Raw genomic sequence first — 14,341 nt, forward strand, 5'->3', positions numbered from 1 at the left:
GACTTTGAGGATGGTCTTCCTGCAGCAATCCTGCATTCCATGGAGGGAAGACTCCCAAACTGTATGTGGGCAAGGGACGTCATCTCCCTGGGCCTCAGTTTCCCCACCGGTAAAACGGCAATAATAAGGGTGCCTTCCTTGGTTTAGCTGTGAAGATTAAATGTGGATATTCGTCAAGTGCTTAAAACAGTGCCTGATAGAGAAAGTACTCTCTAGCCTTATGTAGGTAGAGCTGGAGGGAAGGCTTACTTTGTAGCATTTGCCTACTTCTGGGCTGTAAGTATCCCTACCATGTCAATTTCAAGCTACCAGTAATTTGACAAGGGGCTTGCAAAGTTCTGGAAATGTCTGACAGTTCCATCTTGTAAGCCAGCGGCATACCATTACACAGGAGACAGTTATTATTCATATGCTCATTCGCTCACAGTTTTTTTAAGCTTATTTATTTAGTGATCGCTATGCCTAACGTGGGACTTGAACCCATGACCCTGAGATTAAGAGTCACACGCTCCTGTGACTGAGCCAGCCAGATGCCCCCATTCGCTCACTATTGAATGCCAGGAATTTAAGTACTACAGGAAAGGAGCCAGTCCCTGACCCCGGAGGATCCCAGTCAGGAAGGAAAGAGAAATAAACAGACCATCACGGCACATTCATAAGACACTGGCTGCCGCGGGGGTCGGGAGGAGAGGCACCCAACACACGCCCATTCTACTGATGAGAACACCGAGATAGTCACAGAACGCGTGGTGAACCAGAATCAGAGGACAGACAGGAAGTTAGATAAATGGCAGTTCCTATAATACCTCGATTCCCTATCCCTCTAATCACTTTGGGGTACTCCCAAGGCTCAGCAACGTTCTGGGAGAACAAGACTCTTTCCTTAATCTTCTGATTGTAAGAGGGCTCCTGATTCTAGGGAACTAGCCTCTGACTTAGGGAAGACCATGCCTAAAGGGCCTCAAACAAGTAAGGATTAGTGATGTGCAATAAAAGCTGCCCAGGGGATGGAAACCCAGCAGGTGCCTCCTGCCCCCATCTCTGTCTGGACTCGGGACATGGGCAGTTTTTCTCTTAAACTCCTTATGTTGGTCTCGAGAATGGAATCAGAGAAGAATCATCCCCAATCTGCCTCCTGAGTTAAAGCTGTCCTTCTGGTTATCTTTCAATCTTTTTCTTGCCCGAGGCACCCTGACCTTTTAGGTGAACCCCAGAGCAGAGTCTCAAGTCCGCATCGGCTCCCCTGCAGGGGCTCTGCCATTCCTGGTTGTATACCCCAGGGGCTGCTTGCTTTGCCCTCTGAGCCTTGATGTTCCCCAGACCGTCTTGCTAGAGAGGATTCAGCAAGGGTGAAAAGGCTGCCACAGAGCACGCCCCCAACAAGCGGCAGCTCCCTTTCTTGGGGGACAAGACCCAGGACTTCGTAGCCAGCCTGACTCCGCTCTCCATCTCCGTCCTCCCCACAATACCTCGAGAGACAAATCAATGGAACTTGCACTCGAATTTCAGCCTGATGCCCACTTGTTTAATCATTTTCTGGGTGACCAAGCTCCCCGGATCCCTCAGCCCCCAGTGAAGCGCCCCCGCCTCTCCTGGGCTCCCCTGAGGCCACCATCCCCACATCTCCATCCTAACTGGTGGCTGGAGCCCGCCTCCCAGACTGCAGAGCCACGCAGCTCCAGGGGTGAGTGGGAGGGCCGGCCGCCTAAAAATGGAGATGGGGGCTCTTTGGGGAGGGAGGCATGAGCATGTTTTTCTCTTATTTATATAATTATAAATAGTGACCGATTACTGGAATTTGTAGGGGGCAGATGGAAGCTTGTTCCTGGATGGGCTTCAAACTCTGCATTGTTGTCCGAGAAACAAGCTCACCAGAGAAACAGAAAGAGGTGGCAGGGGCCCAAAATCTATTTTAACTTCGCCACGGCCTCACACGAACGGCGGGGCAGGCCTCGCAGAGGGCTGGGGGCTGGGGGAGGACGCAGCCATAACCCGTATGTGGGAGAGTCTGCTAGGAGGGCTTCTCGGACACAAATGCAGCCCCCCTGAGGGGGCTCCAAGGGCAACTGCCTTTATTTTCTCCGTATCTGTGATGTGGGGAGAGGTATCCTGTACCACAGAACGGCAGGGGCGGATGGAAGCAGCATGACCGTGTCTGATCCCTGGGAGGTGTGAACATACCAGCTGGCCTTGAGATGGAGGGACTACCCCGGACTATGGCTGGTGGATCCCATGTGATCACGAGGGTCTTTGTATGTGAAAGAGGAAGGCAGGGAGGAGGGTCAGGGTCAAGAGTGGTGTGACATGGCAAAGACTCCACTGAGCGTTGCTAGCTTGGAATTCGAGGAAAGGTCCATGAGCCGAGGCGTGCAGGTAGCTTGGAAAATGGAAAATGCAAGGACACGGGTTCTTCCTAGAGCCTCCAGAAAGGAAGCTCAGGGAGACCCATTTCAGACATCTGACCTCCAGATCTGTAAGATGCTACATTTGTGTTGTTTCCAGCCACGAAGTTTGGGGGTCATTTGTTGCAGGAGCCGTAGGAAATTAATGGAGAATGGGTTTGCACCTGCAAGACCCCCATGCCACGGAAACCGGCGTTGACCAGGCTGTGGACCTGGAGGGATGGTTCTTTTAATTCTGTGGGCATGCAAATCACCAGGTGTTCTTATCTACACTCAGATTCCTGGCCCCCACCCCGTCACAATTTCAGATTCAAGAGACCAAGGAATGCATTTGAGATGAGATTGCCAGGTGATTCTGGGGGACCTGGTCTTTTATGTTTGGTAATGGCTCCGTATAATGGCTATACGGAGCTGGAATGCACATAGCAGGGAATTCCTCATCTAGAGTCCACAGCTCGGTGGTTTTCCCTATCCTCACAGAGTCGTGTAACCATCACCGTAATCCGTTTCCGAACTTTTGCATCATCCCCAAAAGAAACCCCACACCCTTTACCTGTCACCCCTCAGTCGCCCGTCTTCTGGCCCCTGACAACCACTAATCACTTTCCTGTCTCTCTGGATTTGCCTACCCTGGACATTTCCTGCAAGTGGAGTCTCTAGTATGGGACCTGTTGTGTCTGGTTTCTTTCACTTAAGATGATGGTTTTGAGGTTCATTTATGTGGTAGAATGGAGTCAGTCCTGCATTCCTTTTAATTGCCAGGCGATGTAACATGGTAGGGACAGACCGCATTTTATTTATTCATTCACCCATGGAGGGACATTTGAGTTAACTGTGTGGCTTTCCTTCAAGTGCCTCCTTTAGCCACCGCAGCATTCCCATTTTGTAGATGTGGAAACTGAGGTTCCATAGGGCTCAAACCACACGCTCAAGTTCACATGGTTTGTAAGAGACAGAGCCCGGGTGGGTCCCATCCCCTGGCCCATGATCCAGAGAGACCTCTTGCAGGTGTCTCCACCGGAAGTTACAGAGCTGGTAAAAAAAAAAAGGAAAAAAAATGGAACATCTATTTCTTCCATCTGCTGAATCAGTCTGCCATAATTTCCCTCTGCTGCTGAGTAATGACCCAGGGATACCCTTTACTGAGCGCTAAGCACTTTCTGTATCATATTACCTCACTGAATCCCCGGACAACACGGTGCGATGCGCATTCTTCTTTCCTCTCCTCCCGCATTAGAAGCACACGGAACTATGCGTTCGGGGGAATCCAAGCCATTGGCTGCCACATGGCTGGCTGGTTCTTACGTGGTTTTGTGGAAAAGGCCCTGCCTGGGAATCTGCATTTTAACAAGGGTTCTCCCTACCCCCCCCCCACCAAGTTGTTTCTGAGGACCACACATGAAGAACTCTGTACCATGAGGAAAACTAGTTTCTGGCACTTTCTCCACTATTGCCAACTGTCCCCTTGGCTGCCTGGCCTTCAGGCAGGTCCCCATCTCTGGTGTGCTCGTGGCTGACAGGGCAGGGCTTGGATGCTGAGCCGGCCGCCTCGGGGACCAGGAGCTGACCGGCAGGGCAGGACCACTGGCCAGGATCCTGCCACTTGCTTCCCCAGCAAGGGGGTGGGGGAGGGGAGCAGATACAGTCCTCTCCTCCCCCCTCCCTTCCCTGCACTCTGGGACAGCTGCATGTTCAAGCAAGACCCCAGCTGAGTGCCTGGAAGGCAGGATGATAAATACACGTTGGGGTTCAGAGTTGGCACAGTCAATAATTTGGGGCTTACTTGGGAAAGGACGCGGCAGGCACCTACCATTTGGGCAGCTGGCGGCGGAGGGCACAGGCAGGCTGGGAGGTGCGGGTAGGAGGTGGGCCCAGAGCCTCACCGCTCCCACGCTGACTCAGCAGAGCTCCGGGCCTGCTCCTGCCGACCGGGCGCCCTTCCCAGATGTCCACTCTGGGCTGTCTCTTAAACCTCTCCTGGGGCCGGCTGCAGAGAGCAGAGATGGGAACTAGATCCGGCTCTCCTGCTTCATGAGAAAGAAGGATGAGTGTGAGGGGAGGGTGGGGGCCCTTTATGCCCGGGGGGGGGGGGGGGACACTTCCCTGTGCCAGAGACTCCCGGGGGGGGGGGGAGACACAGGTGCTCTGGGGGCTTCCCAGTCCCTGACCATGTGTGGAGGCAGGCAGGTGCAAATCCTGGGCAGGGTCCAGAGTTTTGACCTGGCAGACCCTGACAGAGAACCCCCCCGACCCTCCCCACGTCACTTTGGATGGGAACCAAGTGGGAGGGCTCAAGGCAGAACTGAAGAGCTCCCTGCAACTGGCTAGCTCTACTCTCTCATTTTCACCAAAGAGGAAGCTCAGAGAGGTCAAGGTCATGCAGCAAGGTCGACCCTGGCTAGACCTAGAAGAAGCTCTGAGACTCAGAACAGGGTAGAGGAAGGGCTTGTCTTGGGCCATTTATGTCAGAGTCCCCTGTATTCTTGAAGGGATGTTGGATCCTGGGATTTTTCTGTACTCTTAAACTTGGGAGTCGCTGCTATAGGGGTTGCAGATGTGGGTTCAAATCCTGTCCTTGTCCTTAGGTGATGGCTTACCCCTGGAATCCTTGGTCCTCATCCATGAAATGGGTGCATGAGACTTTGTGCAAAGTGTTCACACCATGCCGGTGCATGGAGAGTGCTCCGTGATTGGCAGGTCACTGGGCTAGCTCAAGGCCAATCCGTTGCCGGTCCTGGTTGCATCTTGGTGGGGACTGGATGGGGGGGCTCTCTCCCTGTATCAACTGACATGTGCGCTTTGGGGAGCATTTACAGAGTGAAGCTGTGCTCAGCTGGTGATAAGGAGGACGCTTTGGTGCCCATCCCCTGGGGCAGGCCTAAGGCCCATGGAGGGAAGGAGGAAGGATTGGTAGGGCCACAGAGGCCAGGCCTCCTGGACTTTATGAAATTTGGGCCCCACACCCAGACACCAAATACCACAGGGAGAAGAGAGGGCCCATGGCTTTCTGGGGAGAGGAAGGCAGGTGAAGACAGGAACGAATTCAGCACTGTGGGGGCCCCTGTGGCCTTACAGGTCAACAGGAACAGGAATGTGTATGTGAGGAACGGGTCCCAGAAGCAGGGGCATCCAGAAGGAGGCATCCCTCCCCGGGGACCTCCGACAGGCCAGGGCAGAATTTGAGAGCACAAAGGAGACAGCTCTAGGACTGCCCGGAAACACCCAGGGGAACCTGGTGGGCTCAGATCCTGCAGTGTGCACTTGGGGGCCGAGGAACCAGGACCCTCCAGAGAGGAAGAGTGAGGCCTGGGGGTTGGATTACAGCAAAGGCTCCCTTCCCTCTGTCTCCGTGCACAAAGCGTGGCAGAACGGGGCAGCTTTCATGCCGCTCACGCGGAGCATTTATATCCTCTTCAGGAAGGTACAGCCAAAAGACCTATTACTTTGGATTGGTTTCTTGACATTCAGAAGTCAAGAACAGAATTTTCTGGAGATGCTTATCTATACCCAAGCAGCAACATGGGACTAAAATCTCTTTTTGGGAAGGGCAGGGCGGCCTTGTCTTTTGGGGGCAGGGGTGGGGCCCAGAGTCCAGGTGCAGAATGAACCAGACCAGTGTTCTCAAATTTGAATCACCTGGGGGAGCAGGTGACGATCCTAATTCCCAGGCTACACCCCAGACCGCAATTAAAGCAGGCTGGGCAGGGTGGGCAGTGCTTTCAGCCCTCAGATGATTCCAGTACACAAGGGGGTTTGAAAACCACGGTCTCCTTCCTCCCTAGCTGCAAGCTACCCACCTGGGGAGCTCTTCAGCAAACACTGGCAGGCTCCAGCCCAGGGGCTCGGAACAAGAAGCTCCAGGGGTGGGAGTCTTGGTATTGATGTTTTCCATAAGGTGCCCCCAGGGTGGAGAATCGCAAATCATGTCAACGCAGCGGCGGGATTCCTCTGCCACTGGGTACCGCGGGTGCATGGCTGTGCATGTGCGAGAATTTTCTTGGCGAGTTCTAGTAGTGTGACCTTGGACCAGCTGCTTGGCAGCTGTGCTGCAATGTAGCTCATTAACCCCATATCCCAGAGAGGTGAGTGGCACACCAGCCGTGAGGGCTGTATGACCAGCGCACCCAGGACAGCTCACAGGTGGCCTCCTATCTTTCCACTCGGGGAGCCTGTGCGGCTTGTACCGTAGGGACAGTCCTGGTAAAGGGAGCCCAAGGAATCTGGGAAGAAGGTCAGTGTGACTTTGGGCAAGTAGCTTCTCTTCTCAGGCTTTAAGGAAAGATAAGGAGCACCTGGGTGGCTCTGACTTTGGCTCAGGTCATGATCCTGGGATCATGGGATCGAGCCCCGCATCGGGTTCTCTGCTCAGTAGCCAGCTTGCCCCCCCCCCCCCGCCTACTTGTGATCTCTGTCTGTCAAATAAGTAAATAAAATCTTAAAAGAAAAAAAAAAGAAAAGGAAAGATAAAAGAACCCCCCCCCCCTTGGTCCTTCCTGGAAGAGTGGGTGAACACTCTGGGCTCTCTCAAAGTCAGATGTGTTGAGTTTTGAAAAGATGATGTCAGACAGCAAAACCACCCTGGTGAAGGGGAAACTGAGGCTTGGGGGCTAAGTTGCAGGGAGCCTGGATGGAAGGTCAGAGTCACGTCCAGCCACAATCACTCTTTAAATTAAATCCCCCTAAGGACCGTGACAGCATCAGGTGCCAGCCCTGTGTAGTAAGCATGTATCATGTGTCAACCGAAACCAGGAATTCCGGTGGGGCCCTGACCGAGAACTTGCAAATGGCCAGGCATAACCTGCGACAGAGTGTTAAGTCTTGTTAAAACTGTCCCCTTCTCCTTCCTCTCCCCCAGGTCCCCCAAGCCCTCCAATACCTCCAGTAAAACTCCCAGCCCTGGCAAGGGGAACCACAATTTAACCGTAGGTTGGCTTCATCTTTGTACTCTATCCCCAGAATTTACTTTGACTTCAGAAAAAGCGAGTGGTCACCCCACTGGGGCTCGGAGTACGTTCCAAGCTCAGGTGTGCATTGAGAAGAAGCGTCTGGTGCAGTGGACGGAGGTGGGGGCCTGGGTCCTTCTGTGTTAGAAGCCCCCAGGGAGGATGGACAGGCAGGGGTGAGGAGGGAGGAGCCTGTGGTCCAAATCTAAGGACCCTCCAGGGACCTGCCCTGTGCCCTCCCCTGCTGCTCCCCGCTCTTTGCCCCCATCCTGCTGGTCTGACCACCGCAGGATGGTGAGGGAGGGGAGACAGGGAAACGTTACAGACCCTCAGACAGATGGAAACTCTATTTGCCTCCTGTGTCACCGGGCCCTTTGCAGCCCCTTCGTCCAACTCTCTCTGGAGGACCGGGTGAGCCTGCATGGGGCACTGTTGCTGAGCTGGAGACAACCACAGCCCCCACCCCCAAGCTGCTGCTGTGCTCTGATGTCACCAGAAAGCTTCTCCTGTCAGCTATTCTTAGTCTGCAGAACACACCTCCGCCCGTTAGAAGTCTCTAGATTTCAGCTGCCTTTTTATAAATAACTTAGAAACTTGTAGTGTGCCGGGCCCCCATCGGTTAAGTACTTACTTCTTTTCTGCAAGATGTTCTGAGAGTCTGCGTGGGGCGCACCGACTCCGCAACCCCACCCCGCGAACCTGGTAAATACCGTGCGTGTATCAGGACGGCTCCCTCCCACTTGTGCTCAGCGTGGAACTACCCCGGCAGGACTAAGGGCTAACCGAGGGGGGCGCTGTGTGCCCAGCAGGGAGCTGGGGAAGCCCTGAGCCAGCTGGAGGCCGTTCTCGTCGGCCCGATGACCTGGGTTCCAATCCCGACTCCGACGCTCACGGGGCATGGGACCTGGGAAAGCCCCTTCGCTTCCCTTTGCCTCCAGTGTCTGCATCTGTGAAACCAGGAGGCAGGGCTGCCGTGCAGACGACAAGAACCGGAACACACAGCGGCGCTTGGAGCCGCAGAGGGGAAGCCCTCCGAGGGTCTGTGTTGCTCCTAGAAGGAGGGACTGTTCTCCCCGTTCGCACACAGGAGTCAGAGACCCCTGCCTGCAGATTACGTGATTTGCCCACACTAACTCGGTTAAGTACCGAAGTCGGATTTGAACCTGAGGCTGAGGCACACAGTCAGTTATGAAGTGCTGCTGCCCCCTAGGGCGGGAGGCGGAATCAGACCCAACCAAGTGTAGTGGGGAAGGAACTCCCGATCTGTTCCTTTCCCCTTGAGACCTTGGGCAACTCAGTACCCTCCCTGAGCCTCAGCTTCTCCATCTATAGAATGGGTTTATGCCAGTAGCATCCACTCTGCACAGGAACGTGAGGACGTTGTAGGGGGGCACCCTCTTCAGCTTCCTGGATAGGCCAGCCCCCCCACCCCCCCACCCCCGCAAGACCAACTGACCTCCAAGATGCTCTAAGGCTGGCATGTTCCGGCATCCCTCCACATCTTCCTAGAAACCTTTCAGGGCTTCCTCTTCAGTACGGATCCTGGGGACCTGAGTTGGTCGTTTGTGGGCGTCAGCATCTCCCTCGGTGGACCCCGAGGTCCTGTTGATGTCCTCGGCAGGGAGCAGGTGCCCAGGAAAGTCGGAGGGAGGCTGCTTCCCCACCTGCTCCCACTCACCACCCGCCCCCCGGGGCATTACGTACTAGCTCACTTCGTGTGGTGAAACACCATCTGGTGTTGCTCTAGGCTTGCCCACATTTCCCCACATTTGTGATGGAACACCGCAAGGCCAGTGCCCCTCCTGCAGCCACAGGGCATGGTGACAGGACCCCCAGGGGGTCCCTCGCCCCCTCCAGCGGGGCCGGCTCAATGAGCAAGGAGCTGCTCACCCCCTTTCTAGCTTTGCCAGTCCCTTGCTAGCAGCTCCCCCTCCACCAGACTGATGGGAGGGGGGGTGCTCCAAGGTGATGCACTCCGTGGGGCAAAGCCCCGTTCACAAGGTGGGGGTGAGGAGGGGCACCTGGGTGGCTCAGTGGGTTAAGTCTCTGCCTTTGGCTCAGGTCATGATCCCAAGGTCCTGGAATCGAGTCCCTCATTGGGCTCTTTGCTCAGCAGGGAGCCTGCTTCCCTCTCTCTCTGCCTACTTGTGCTCTCTCTCTCTCTCTCTGTCAAATAAAACCTTAAAAAAAAAACCCAAAACACCAAGGTGGGTGTGAGGAAAGAATGTGCCCAGCTGATATTGTGCTTATCAGACTAGAATGCATTCCCTTCACCTCGCAAGCTTTCCTTCTCCTGGTGGCTCATTGTCCAAAGACTGGTTGTCCGTTTTCCCTTCTGGAAAATCCTCCTTTTATTCAGTCTGCTGCCCTTGACTCATGCTATCCTCTCCCCTCTCTGGAAATCTACAGGAGAGTCAGGAGGAACCCGGGGTGCAGAATCAGCAGAGCGTGTTGAAAGCTCCCAGTAGAGCCATGACCCTGGCAGGTGGGAAGAATCAGTAAGGGAGGAAGCTGTACTGACGGATCTGGGGATGGGGGATTGGAGATTCGAATGGGGGGGTGAATTTTAGGGTATCCGCCGTTGGATCCAGGGAATCCAGGCTTTGAGACCACCACCCCATGTGGAGAGTAAAGGGGGCCTGGAATCTTCCATTGGCAGAGTGACTACAATTAGGATTCAGCTACGGTCCCTGGAAAAAAATCAATTCCTTCTTCCTGACCAAAGAGCACTGTGTAGGGTCCTTTCCTAGCCGGGGACCACCAGCTTGCTGCCGATGGCACAGCACTCTCCTTGTTGGGGTCTTAACGCCCCAGAAGGGTTACTGCTTGGTACAGAGAGGGTGAAGTAAAGCAAAGCTGTGGTTAGTTTGTGTTTGTTTTCTCCTATATTATATTGGAACATAATCTATGTATATTTCAAGTAAGCTCTGTGCCCAAAGTGGGGCTAGAACTCACAACCCTGAGATGAAGAGTCCCGTGCTCTACCAATTGAGCCAGCCAGGGGCCCCCTATGTATGTGTGTGTGTGTGTGTGTGTGTGTGTGTGTGTGTGTATTTAAAGATTTTATTTATTTATTTGACAGACAGAGATCACAAGCAGGTAGAAGCGGGGGAAGGCAGGGGTGGGGAAGCTCCCTGAGAAGGGAGCCCAATGTGGGGCTCGAACTCAGGACCCTGAGATCATGACCCGAGCCGAAGGCAGAGGCTTAACCCACTGAGCCAGGCAGGCGCCCCAACCCTATGTATATTTTGTATTTCAAGTGCTTGAAACATTTAAGAGAATTCGGCATCCTCAAACAGGAAGGCTTTGTGATTCCCATTTTTAAATGTACTGCGTAATCCATTGTGGTCAGATCCATTTTTCCTAAATGTGGTAAAATACACATTAACGTAAAACTGATTGTTAACCATTTTTTTAAGTGCACGGTTCAGTGGTATTAAGTACACTCACGTTGTAACTGGACAGATTTTTAATTTGAAAGTTATAAGAGGCTTTTACTAAGTTTGCAAACAGTACGCTACTGTTTACGAGGACTGAGAGCTGCCATATTTAAAAGTTCAACTTAGTGGCTGCCTAAGCATTCATGAAAGACCTGGAAGGTTCTGAAAAGCGTTTAAGAGGAAATTAAATATATTAAATTCATTACTGCACTTACAGTATTTATGGGAAATCAATTACATTAAAAAAACACTTTAAAAGTGATCGTAAAATACAGTCAATTTTATAAGCAAAGTAGTGAGATTCATAAATTCAACACAAAGTTTTAGATAAGAACTGTGTTTTGAATTTGTAGTTGTAATACATAGAATATTAATTGAAAAAAAAAAAAACCAACCAAGAGGTCTCTGAATAACCTTTCACAAAAGACTTTCAAGAGGCCATGTTGACAGAGTGCTTTGCAGCCCTCAAGCTGTTTGTGCATAAAATATCTCCTTGCATCGAGGTTCCCTAACTTGAGTGTGCCTCAAAACCCCTCAGGAGGCACGTTCAGATGCAGAGTTCCTGATTCAGTGGGTCTGGTCCCCACATCCTGCATTTCTAACCCAGGGGATGCTGAAGCTGCTGGCCGGGGGACAGGACTTTGAGACCCAGCACGCTAGATCCGCGCGATACCCAGAGGGGCCGGGCACCCGTGCCCTCAGCTGCTCGCCCTTCTCTTAGCTTGTTACCACTGTTCTTCGAGCCTTGATTCCGCTGGCTCTAGGACGAAAAGAACAGGTCAGTGCTGCCCCTACAGGGTAAGGTTGGGGAGGGGTGGGCTTGCAGAGTATGGTACAGAGGATTCTAACATGACCCCAATCCCCGCATGCCTTCTATGTCCTCTGTGCACCTAGCATAGTGTTGTGCACACAGTAGGTACTCAAGAAATGCTGATGTCAGCGATGCTGACTGGCCCCTGCCCATATACTAGGAACAATCAAGGGCTGGCTTATGGGGGCGCTACTTACCCACAACCCCCAGTGGCCGCGCAGAAAGCGGCTGGTCTCAGGGACTGGTTTCTCCATGAAGGTGAGGGAAATGGAGGTGCCTAGTGACAGGAGCCGGCGAGGCTGCCCCGTCTGTGCCGTTTCCCCACTCGCGGCTTGTGGAGACGTGGGATTACGGATTCTCTGCGGCATGCTGAGGGAACGGAAAGGCAGCGCCGGCCGGGTAGCCTGGTTGAGAGCACCAGCCCCGATCTGGTCCCCAGGACGGGGCTAATCAGTCCCACCGTACAGGGTGCTGAGGAACATGGCCACAAGCCCATAAGCCCTGTGCCTGCCGCAGGGGACACTAGACTTGGAGTTAACAACAGCTCATCGTTGGAGGGAAGAGTCCCTTGGAAGGTGGCCTGGTGACTTTTGCAGTACGTGCTGCCAGATTAGGGACTCCTGTTCTGCTGGTGTGGCTGTCAGCCCGGTGAGGATGGGGACATAGTGGGCTCCGGGGCCTGCTAGAGGTCACTCAGAAGAGAGCACCGGAGTTTTCGTCCCCGACTGTTCTTGGGTCTTTCGTCCCCCATGGCTCCTGCCATGCTTGCTTCAGCCAGTTTCTGGAGCTAAACGCAGAGGGATTATGTGAGACGGGCTTCTCTGACACTGATAGGAGGACACAGATGGCTCTCCCCAGCTGGGGCTTGTTGGGCCCCTGGTATCTAGGTTTTTGCCACAAAACTTCTCCTTGGGGATTCTGCACATTTGGTTGGAAAGTGAACAGGGAAAGATTCAGGATTGGGCAGCCAGAGTAGGAGGAAATGTATTAAGCTGCCTTCTCTTTGTAGGAATGAACATTTATTGATATAGTAAAAACGCATTATTTCTGTTATTTAGGACCTGTGAAGGCTGCCAAGTGAATGAAGAACGCTTGCTTAATATAAACATCACAGACAAATATATGACCTCTCTTACCAAGAAGCTGGAGTTGAGCATTTCCAGGATTGGAAAATTTGGGGCTCTGGGCTGGTACTTCTGTAAATTCTTTGGGCCCTTCCCTCATGGCTGCAATGTGGCTGCCGCAGTGCAGGACATCACATCCTCTCAAACTGGTATTCAAATCAGGAAGGGAGGAGGCAGAAAGGAAAGCTCCTATCATGAGGGAGCAAATGTCTTACCAAACTCTTTTACACACGGGAACTGTGTCGGACTGAGACGCACGGCCTCTCCCAGACCAATTGCTGGCAATTGGGTTAGCTGGACTTGGCTTTAACCACCCGTAGTGAGTGCACATCCAAGGAGGGGAGGGAGGGACACTGCTGCCAGAACAAAGCTTGGGTTCTGTTTGTAAGAATGAAGCAAAAATCAGCTGTCGAGCAGGGAGTGACGTGTGAACCGTCTCGAGGGTCCTACTGGATCCTTGGTTTCATGTGACGTACTTTTAACCAACCACCAGCTCTCTCCCGAGTGTCTGGTACGCCCTGGGCATTCTGCGAAGCACACGGGGACAACCTGGGAAGGGGAGGGACTCGAAGCGGCCCAGGTGACCGGGTGTGTCATCACTGCAGGTGTGGGCAGCGCACAGCTGGCCCCTATTCTTGTAAATCATGGTTTGCTGGGACACCGCCATGCCCGTTTGTGTCGGGGTCTCTGGCTGTTTCCATCCTACAACAGCAGAGCTAAGGAGCTGCGTCAGAGGTGCTCAGGCCTGTGAAGTCTACAGTATTAACTCTCCGGCCATTCCTTTACAGAAAACATGTGTCAGTCCGTGCCTTATTGTGACAAACCTCATTATCTAAAATGCAGAGGCAGACGCCATGCAGTCGGTTAAGTGTCTTGACTCTCGGTTTTGGTGCAGGTCATGATCTCCAGGTCCTGGGATCAAGTTCCCTGCTGGACTCTGGGCTCAGCGCAAAGTAGGCTTGAGATTCTCATTCCCTCCCCTGCTCCCCACCCCTGCTCCCTCACACGCACTCCCTCTCTTTCTCTGAAATAAATAAAATCTTTTAAAAAGAAAATAATGAAATAAAATTCAGAGGCGTGCCTGCCCTCGGGGTGGCGCCCCTCTGGCTGGGAAGAGGACATGTGCAAGTAGAGGGAACAGGAGACACCCCCCATCAATACAGTCTCTGTGTCTGCAAAAGTTGGGGCCCCTCCTGGGATGGATAGCTTCTTCCCCTTTTCTTCTAAAATTATGTCTTCCACCTGATGCCAGCTTCTTCCAAAACATCATGAAGGCATTCCCCACTCAGTGCAGCAAATCCCTAGCAGCAGGGAATGCACAGATAACAGGGATCCAGCCCCTCTGTCTGCCCGTAAGGAGCTCAAAGCATTTTGGGGCCCGCAGGCAAGAGACAAAATTTCCTGCAGGTGCCCCGACAGGGTTAGGCACAGGATGCCACGGGAGCGTAGACGTGCCCTACCCAGCGGGGTCAGAGGGCACAAGGAAACGTGGAGTGGAGTCAGCAGGAGAATGTGAAACTGTGAGGTTGAAGCCGCCCTGAGGTTGATGATGCTGGGGGTAGGGGGTTCCTGGCAGAGGAACAGCCCGTGAGTGGCCCCGAGGCGGGAGCTTGTAGGGACG

The sequence above is a fragment of the Mustela putorius genome, unplaced genomic scaffold (genome assembly GCF_011764305.1).
Source record: "Mustela putorius furo isolate JIRA1106 unplaced genomic scaffold, ASM1176430v1.1 tig00537248_pilon_pilon_pilon, whole genome shotgun sequence".
In the NCBI taxonomy this organism is placed as follows: domain Eukaryota; kingdom Metazoa; phylum Chordata; class Mammalia; order Carnivora; family Mustelidae; genus Mustela; species Mustela putorius.